The sequence below is a fragment of the Sesamum indicum genome, linkage group LG5 (genome assembly GCF_026168435.1).
Source record: "Sesamum indicum cultivar Baizhima isolate 11 linkage group LG5, ASM2616843v1, whole genome shotgun sequence".
In the NCBI taxonomy this organism is placed as follows: Eukaryota; Viridiplantae; Streptophyta; class Magnoliopsida; order Lamiales; family Pedaliaceae; genus Sesamum; species Sesamum indicum.
The window spans coordinates 7032350-7041019 of record NC_142661.1 but is presented as its reverse complement, the minus strand read 5'-3'; the positions used below and the strand labels follow the sequence as shown (position 1 = coordinate 7041019).

General features: G+C 35.8%; 1 pseudogene across 1 annotated transcript; it reads left to right on the top strand.

Moving 5' to 3' along the window:
• Positions 1 to 211: 211 nt before the first annotated feature.
• Positions 212 to 5733, top strand: LOC105162364 (nuclear poly(A) polymerase 1-like; annotated as a pseudogene). Its single transcript, XR_016065578.1, has 12 exons — positions 212 to 360; positions 1778 to 1903; positions 1981 to 2058; positions 2145 to 2252; positions 2370 to 2432; positions 2527 to 2688; positions 2958 to 3053; positions 3129 to 3191; positions 3302 to 3631; positions 3869 to 4033; positions 4136 to 5285; positions 5404 to 5733. The product of XR_016065578.1 is annotated as a nuclear poly(A) polymerase 1-like (transcript).
• The last annotated feature ends 2937 nt before the right edge of the window (positions 5734 to 8670 follow it).

Below are 8670 nucleotides of genomic sequence, written 5' to 3'. Positions count from 1 at the left end.
AACAATGTAAGATAATAGTTACATCAATGTTATACTAGTATTTATAAATATATAAATTTTACAGATTATGAACATATATTAATTTCAATTATATTTATGTAAAATTTTAATAATTGAATTTCATGATTTAAAAAAAAATAATACTACTAATAATAATAATAATAGTAGTAGTAGTAGTAAATATAAAAAGTCAAAAACCCATCTCATTCTCTCTCTTTTTCTCGTTTTTCTTCCATTTTCTCTCTCTTTTCTCTTTCTATCTCCATTCTTTCTCCTTCCTCATTTCCTCCCCAAACCCATCTCTTAGAACCCTACCCTCAAATTCACGGCAGCAAGGACGGCGACGAGTACGGCTTCCAGGTAATCCTTCTTTCTCTGTTGCATTTTACTTATTCTTCTTTTTCTTGGGTTTGGGTGTGTTTTTAGTATCATGTATTTTCTATAACCAAAACAAGTTGAAGAAAGGGTGAAAGTTGCGAAAGTTCATGACTGTTGTAGCAGTTTGTATGTAAGATTAAAGTTCTATTATCATACTAATCGGATTCAGTGGCACATTGATTTGTTTAATTCTTGTTGTTGGATTCTTGAATACTAACGGGATTCTTTATTTGTTTAATACTAATCGGATTCTTTATTTGTTTAATTCTTGTTTAATCGGATTCAGGGGCACATTCAAGGGCACTATGATTTGTTTAATTCTTTATTTTTCGATTTTATGCTTTATACCTCGTTCTTGTGCGATATTTTCTACTATTCTATTTTATCCTCTATTTACCCGGCGTTAGTTTGCATAGGCCTCGATATCCATTCGTTACTTTGGTTGATTTGGTGAGCAAGCATAAGATATTGGGTTATTTTTGTATGATTAGAACAAGAATTGTAATAACTTAAGTAATCAAAATCAATGGTGATTTATTGATTAATACCCTTACTCACTTGATACTTTGGCTTGCAATCAGCCATTTCTATCGGTGATACAGTCAGCCAATTATGTGGATCAATACTGTGCCAGTTTGTTTAGTATCAGGCTGATCAAACTGCTAGTAAATACACTATTAACTAAAATTGTCAGGGATATCATCCATTATCCACTGAAGTAAACATGGCCTTAGTGTTTGTTTTTTCTTTTCATATTGGTTTTTGGAGAAATTGTAATATGTAAATATTTTTAATTTGTTGTACATGTGACTGACTCTTTAAGGGTTATTGTGCAATTTCTTATTTTTACTTTTTTAAATTTGGGGGGCTTCAATCTTTATGAGAGGCATGTATTTTGTTTCAACTTTTGACTTGTCAGTGCAATAATTTTGGTCTATCATCTATTTCTTGCCTTAGTTTAAAAATAAAGGATTCTTTAATTGTAAAAGATTTGTATATCTGCTTTTAAAACTATTACACAAATTGTAAAATTGCAACATGAAATGTTTGGTTAAGCATCTCAATAAGAGTGCCAAGTGAGTGCAATAAGAATGGGTTAATCTTTGCAGAGATTTCATGCATTTACAAATATTCATAAATAAAAAATAGGAAAACATAAGTCAATATGGATATTAAACCAATCACAATAATCATTTCAATAGTCTAAAAAAAGCTGAAGAACCGCATTAACAACATGCGGTTCTGCCTAATTCTGTCACACTTTTCGAATATCCCCATTTTCGTAATCTTTTATTCTTTTTATAATAATTTCCAAATAGAATAAATAGATGAAGGTCAACTACATTGATTGTATAAAGACTTCTAACTGCGGCCCTTTTATTTTCTTTTGTTCTTTTAGTGAAAACAGGATGTATAGACTTGGATCAAAGAATATGGCTATTGCTTCCGGTACTGGGATATGACAATCAATTTCAATAGTGGGACCCACCGAGATTGATGTTATATGAATCAAGACTTGGAAAAGGTTTCTTCTCTACCCATCTCTTCTTGAAAATCTTCAAGAAATATTGGTAAATACTCTTACTTGTAAATTGGTTGCAGTTTCTTGAAAATGCGGCATTGTGTGAATGTCGCGAAGAAGCCATACGACGGGAGGAAGTCCTTGGTAGCTTGAATCAGGTTAATCTATTTTAAATCTAAACAATCTTGTTAATCTTTTCACTAGTATTAGATACCTAGGTTACTCAAATGCAATTATCATGCAGATCGTCAAGACATGGATCAAAAATGTCAGCCGCGCCAAAGGTCACAGTGATTCTACAGTGCGCCAAGCAAATGCGAAGATATTCACCTTTGGCTCTTATCGCCTTGGTGTATGAATTTTCTCTCACTTGATATTCATTTTCCTTATTTTAAATTGTTGAACTTTTTAAATGTTTGCGTAAACATGCCTCTCATGATTAGGTTTCGTTCTTAACTTAAACTGATAGGTACACGGACCCGGTGCTGATATTGACACATTTTGTATTGGACCAAAGTGTGCCGACCGAAATGTATGGCTGACTTCCCTTTTTAGCTGTGAACTTTGCTTATTGAATTTTCCTGCTTTGATGAATGGAAGAAAGAAAATAACTCTATTACATACAGAAAGACTTTTTTGGTGGGCTTCAGAAGATGCTGTCTGAGATTCCTGAAGTACAAGAGTTGCATGCGGTACCCGACGCTCATGTTCCAGTGATGAAATTCAAGTTCGATGGTGTTTCCATTGGTCTCCTCTATGCAAATGTGGCCCTCTGGGTTATTCCTGTAGTATGAATCTTGTCTTTGTAGTAGCCTTTATTTTCATTCCAGGAATCGGCGCTTGTTTTAAGAATTTGATGCAATAGTTAGAAACCGTTTTTGGATGATGTTGAAAAAGTTTGACTGCCTAATAGATTTGATCTCCTCACTGGAGCCTATATCACTTATATCTGAGCTATCTACTGTTGTTCAAATAATCATTGAATGTCTTAATTTGAAACTTGTGCTTTTGGATATCCTATAAATTCTTTCTGTCTTGGGTATCTGTTTGGTTCCAGGACTTTGACGTATCTCAAGAATCTATACTGCGATATGTGGGTCTCAATGGTTGTAGGGTGACTAATCAAATATTGCAGCTCGTCCCGAATATTAAGGTGTGAACCACACAATTATCTCTGAAGTACTTTTTTAACATGATTTCTAAATCACATTCTTTTTTCCTCCTTTAGACGTTTCGGACTACTCTGCGATGTATGAGGCTATGGGCGAAAAGGCGTGGAGTATACTCAAATGTGAGGAATTTAAGCGAGCAATCCTTGCTTTTCTATCACTCATGCATATAAACATAATACTCGAGCATTCTCATTTCTCGGTCTAAGTCTTTCTCCTTTCATCTTGCCAGGTTACTGGTTTCCTAGGCGGTATAAATTGGGCATTGCTCATTGCTCGCATTTGCCAGCTATACCCAAATGCTCTACCAAGCACATTGGTGTCGAAGTTCTTTTGGATCTACAACATGTGGCGGTGGCCAATTCCTGTGATGCTGTGCCCAATTGAAGAAGGATCTTTAAGACTTCCTTTCTGGGATCCTAGAAGAAATTACAAGGATAGATCACACCTCATGCCGATAATAACTCCTGCATATCCCTGCATGAACTCAAGCTACAATGTGTAAACAAGCACACTACGAGTCATGATGGAAGAATTTCAGCGTGGAAATGAAATTTGTCAGGTTATTCTTCTGCAGCAGTTAATCCCTTTTAGCCAACAAAGCTTCGTCATAAATGGAATTTGTTCTGTGAGCTGTGCCCTGGAAAGAAGCTCCTTTGTTTGCAATTATTGTATTTTTCTCCAAATTTTGCTTTTTAGAACCCTCGTTTTTCGTTTGTGCTTCTTTATTTACTTCTAGGATACAGACTTGTTTGCTATGTGGCAGTTCAATTAAATTCCATTGTTGTTATGGATGTAGGCAGTGGAAGCAAAGACAGCCAGCTGGCATACTCTGTTTCAGCCTTTCACTAACTTCCAAGCGTACAGAAATTATCTGCAGATAGACATTGCAGCAAAGAATGAAGGTGACTTGTTGAATTGGAAAGGTTGGGTCGAGTCAAGAATACGCTTGCTTACGCTGAAGGTTGGTCGAAACGTTCCTTTTAGGCGCTCTCCCAGAATTGGAAAGGTTTGTTTGGTGTCTGTTTCCATTGGATGATTTCTTGGTGTCATTTGATAATTCCAGATAGAAAGGAACACGGGTGGTTTAGTTCAGTGTCATCCTCACCCAGGCGGGTGGTTTAGTTCGGACAAATCAAAGCCGTTTCGCCACAGTTATTTTATGGGTTTGCGAAGGAAACAAGGCACTGGTCCTCAACAAGGCAAACAATTTGATGTAACGAAGACGGTGGAGGAATTTATGTACGACGTATACGCATACTCATCCTGGAAGCCAACAATGTGGATTGATGTATGCCATGTGAAACGGAACGACATACCTAACTTTGTCTTCCCTGGTGGAGTACGCCCCCCCAATCCAGCAAAGAAGCGTTTCGCCAAAAGGTCACTTGCATCTGCCTTCCCAGAAACAGAGACTGTTTTGAGCATGAAGAAGATGAAACAAGACGAATCCAATAGTCCAGTTGGCTCCACAGAATCTTCCAGTACACCAAGCAACGTACCTTCGCCTGTTAGCACAATGGCTAGCCAACAATTGGAGCAGGATGTTTGCAAAATGGAAATTTCAGAGAGTAGATGTAACGACACTGAAATTGCTGGATTTGGTGAAAGTGGATCCCGTTCTCTGCCTGCATCTTCTTCTGGCGAGCCTTCTCCACCTGGTAACAGTCGCCAAGGTTCTTCAGACGACCATGATGGGCTTGTAGAAAGCGTACAACCGAACAGTGAAATTCAACTCCACCGTCAGGCAAATGAAACTCAACCATTAATGTTCATCACTGCAGAGCGAGCTGTAGATTCTAGTTCCAGCATTCAAATAAATGGGATCCTGGAGGAGCTTGAGGTCTTGTCAGCTTACCTTTTTCGCTGCTGTCTCTTTGCAATGACAATTGTTTCTTGTTCCTTTGTCCGGTTTTGCCATAGTAAAATGCCAGGCGGTGATGCTCTACTCCAATCGTACATTTACTTGGAATCATAAACTTGAATTCAAATTTGAGAAGACCTGGAGTTTCTTGCAATTGAAGAAGAAGCCTGAAGCGGCAAACCGAGCAGTACTCTGAATGCGATTGCCTGCTGTCTACAATTTGATTCATCAACTATATATGCACAAGGGAACTGAGATGGACTTCTGACATTTTCAACTCTTGGATGTAGTTTTCTGAACTCTCTAGGGCGTCCGCTTCAGCAAATGTGGCAGTCCAGAAGCCTCTTATCAGGTATTTTTCCACTCAAGTCGATAGGGATTGATTAGACGACGTGCGATTTCACAACAATTATTGCACATTGTGGTGTTTATGTTAAGTTCATATTATAAGTCGACTCATTTCTTTGCAGATTCAACTTCACCTCTTTACCAAGGGCAACCAGCAACACTGCATGAAGAGATTTGTTCAGAGAATGTCTCCAGAATCATAGTTAGGATTTCTCTCTAGACTCTTGGTCTAAGAAATGTAATAGTTGCTTAAACTTTGATGTTGTAGACGAGCCAAGGTAGCTTGTTAACAAAAGCACCTTGCACCTACGATTTTGGTCATGGGTTTGAGTCACTCTGGAGGGTAGTTGGGGAGCCAGCACTGATACTCCTAAAAATATGTTTGTTGATCACTACCATTAGCGTTCAAAATGAATATTTCAATCAAGAATATAATCTATTTATATATGAAACACATACATATATAAATTCAATCAACTGAGATCCAATCCAAACCTAATATGACCTACCCACCCATTTTCCACTCATAAGTGTGTGTTGTTATCAGATACATAATGGGCTCCATTTGCATGGAGGTTTATTGTTAAGGGTTGAAATTTGAATGCATGAGCCTGTCCATTTTTCTGTAGGCGGTGAGTAACCTTCATTTGATGCTCTCTCTCTCTCTGTGCTTGGGCTTAACATAGTAATTAAAAATAAAGTTTTATTTTGAAAATAGTAATTAAAAATCAATTACAATATATTATTTTAATTAAAAATAAAGTTTTTTTTTTTCTGAAGCAGATGAATTCAATCCCATACGGGCTACCTTTTTCTTTCTTTCTTTCTTTTTCTTTTTGTAAAATAGAAAAAAGGGAACCACATATGTAAAATATATGAAGCACTATCAGAATTGGCAGATAAAAAATTCAGATTTATTTACGTATAAAATTGAAATAAAAATAAAAAATGATAATATTCCTATGATATTATGAACCCTTTTTCGTTTTCTCTTTCTTTCTTCTTTTTTTAAGGTTTGTAATAGAGATAAGGTCGGAGAGGGCGATATGAATGTCGAAGGATGGCAACGTTAATCTTTTAATAAATTTTGTCTTTCTTATAATTTGCATGTGATAGCGAGGACCTGTATTTGTCCTTGTTTATCTTACAGCTTTTTTCATTATGATTATTTAACGAATAACACCAATTATTTAACTAATATCCAAGAGCAATCGAACAAAAATGCTCGATATTATTTGTATATTAATTAATATATTTATTAGGGTAAATGACGATCACCTCTCCCGAGGTATGTAATAATTACAAATACTTTATTTTGTTTCGAAAAAAATTAATATCCCCAATATTTTTCTAACAATAAATCCATTCAATTAGCCTCCTTTAGATTTTCATCAATTTCAATGATAATCTCACCAAAATATTTTTTTGGATTATAAATTATGATTTTACATACTTTTTTAAATTTTTTGAAAAAAATTTTAATAATTATTATGCCCTAGGAATTATTTACTTTTCCCACCCATGATGGGGAGGATCGTATTATTTGGCGCTTGAATGGTGGTATTTTTACAGCGGCGACAGCATACCACCTCTTTTGTCCTCAAGGACCCAAGGTAGGCTGGATTTCACATTCTTGGGTCCTTTCAAGATTCCCCACAATCAATTTATCTTATGGCTTGCCATTTTGGGGAAGTTATCTAATCTTGACAAACCTTGCTTCATCACACCGGTGGGGCATGTGTCCTTTGCCCAGACGGGATTTTAGAAACACATGAGCATTTATTCTTTCAGTGTCATTATGTTCGTCAATGCATTGCAGATATTCAGAGGACTTGAATTTAATCAAACCATTTGAATTTTATTCCATTCTGGGCCTAATATTTAACTTGGACCGTCCAAGTGAGAGTTAAGTTTGTTGTAACTGAGACCTCATCATTATAAGATTTTTGCATGCATCAATTTTAATAATTGAGTATAAACAGATGCATTCCAAACACAACATACATTAAAATATACACCACATGCAAAAATAGGCCTAGCACGCCTCTGTTGGATAATCACAAACCCAATCCTAAATGACCCATTGAGCCCGCAGTGAGTCTATGGTCAATCTAGGGTGTGGCCTAACTATTAGAAAATAGTAACCTATTATCATTCTAATAAGTTTTTCCCTTTGTTCTTCTTCAGTCGTGAGTTCCGCCGAGCACCGTCCAACGGGCCTATGCTTCCATCTCCTTGGAAGCTTACATTTATTCAAAATAAATAAAACCTTACTTTTCTAACCCCAATCAAAAGTGGGGGGAAGTACAAAAGGAGGAAGAAAACAACCTTATTATTTTAAGGCAAAAAAATGATAGAAGAAATTAAAACAAAGAGGCACGCAGGCCTCAACCAACATAAAATTAAACCATGCATTCGGCCAATGGGCTTTGTGATCATCCCCATTGTTTATGCAACAAATAATAATTAACACATTTATATTAAATATAAATATGTTAAACAACTAAATACAATCCACGTATTTAACAATAGATATCCAATATCAAATACCAAAAATATAATTAAATGTAGAAAATAATATACTAATAATGCAATTAAAAAATGAATATCAACCATACATCCAATGTACAATTTTTTTATTTGTTTGGAAATTATTTTCAAATTGATTTAAGGCACAATTAAATTTAACTAAAATTAAAATTTGCCAAAATTAATAATTTCAAAAAAAAGAAAATTCAATTTTCCGAAAAGAACGACACAAAATTGCCCACCCGTTCGGACCGCAGACGACCATTTGCTATTTGCTGCACGCGCACGCGCACACTAGGCTTGCGCCTGCATGCTGCCGCCCTACTAGCACACACGCCAGCTGGCGAGCCTGAGCGTGCCCTACTGGGAGTGACTAGCCGACAGGACAACAACGGCTGTAGTGCTTCGCTTTTCAATTTTTTTTGAATTTCTGCAATTAAAAAACTGAAATAAAACCATGCATTTACAGAAAATCGTCAAAAAATTCATAGATATCAGTAATTTCAAAGAAAAAATTAATAGATATTTTCTAAATACATAATCATGCTTCAAAGTTATAAAACATGCTTTGCAAAAGCAAATTAAATACGTTGTTCATGCTCAATACATATAACATGTTAATCCTAAAGCCAAAACACCGAACCTGGCTCTGATACCCCTGAAAGAATAGGTATGGCCAGGGAACGCAAAGGAAGCATAAAATAAAAAATTATTTAAAATGGTTAAAAGGGGTGTTCCCTTTGAAATTTTTGAGCATTTGGTGTTTTTCTAAAAGCATAATAATAAACGTATGAACATGCTAGACAAGTGGCTAGACGATGAAGCAAAAAGCATAGAAACACAACATGAAACTTTACCAT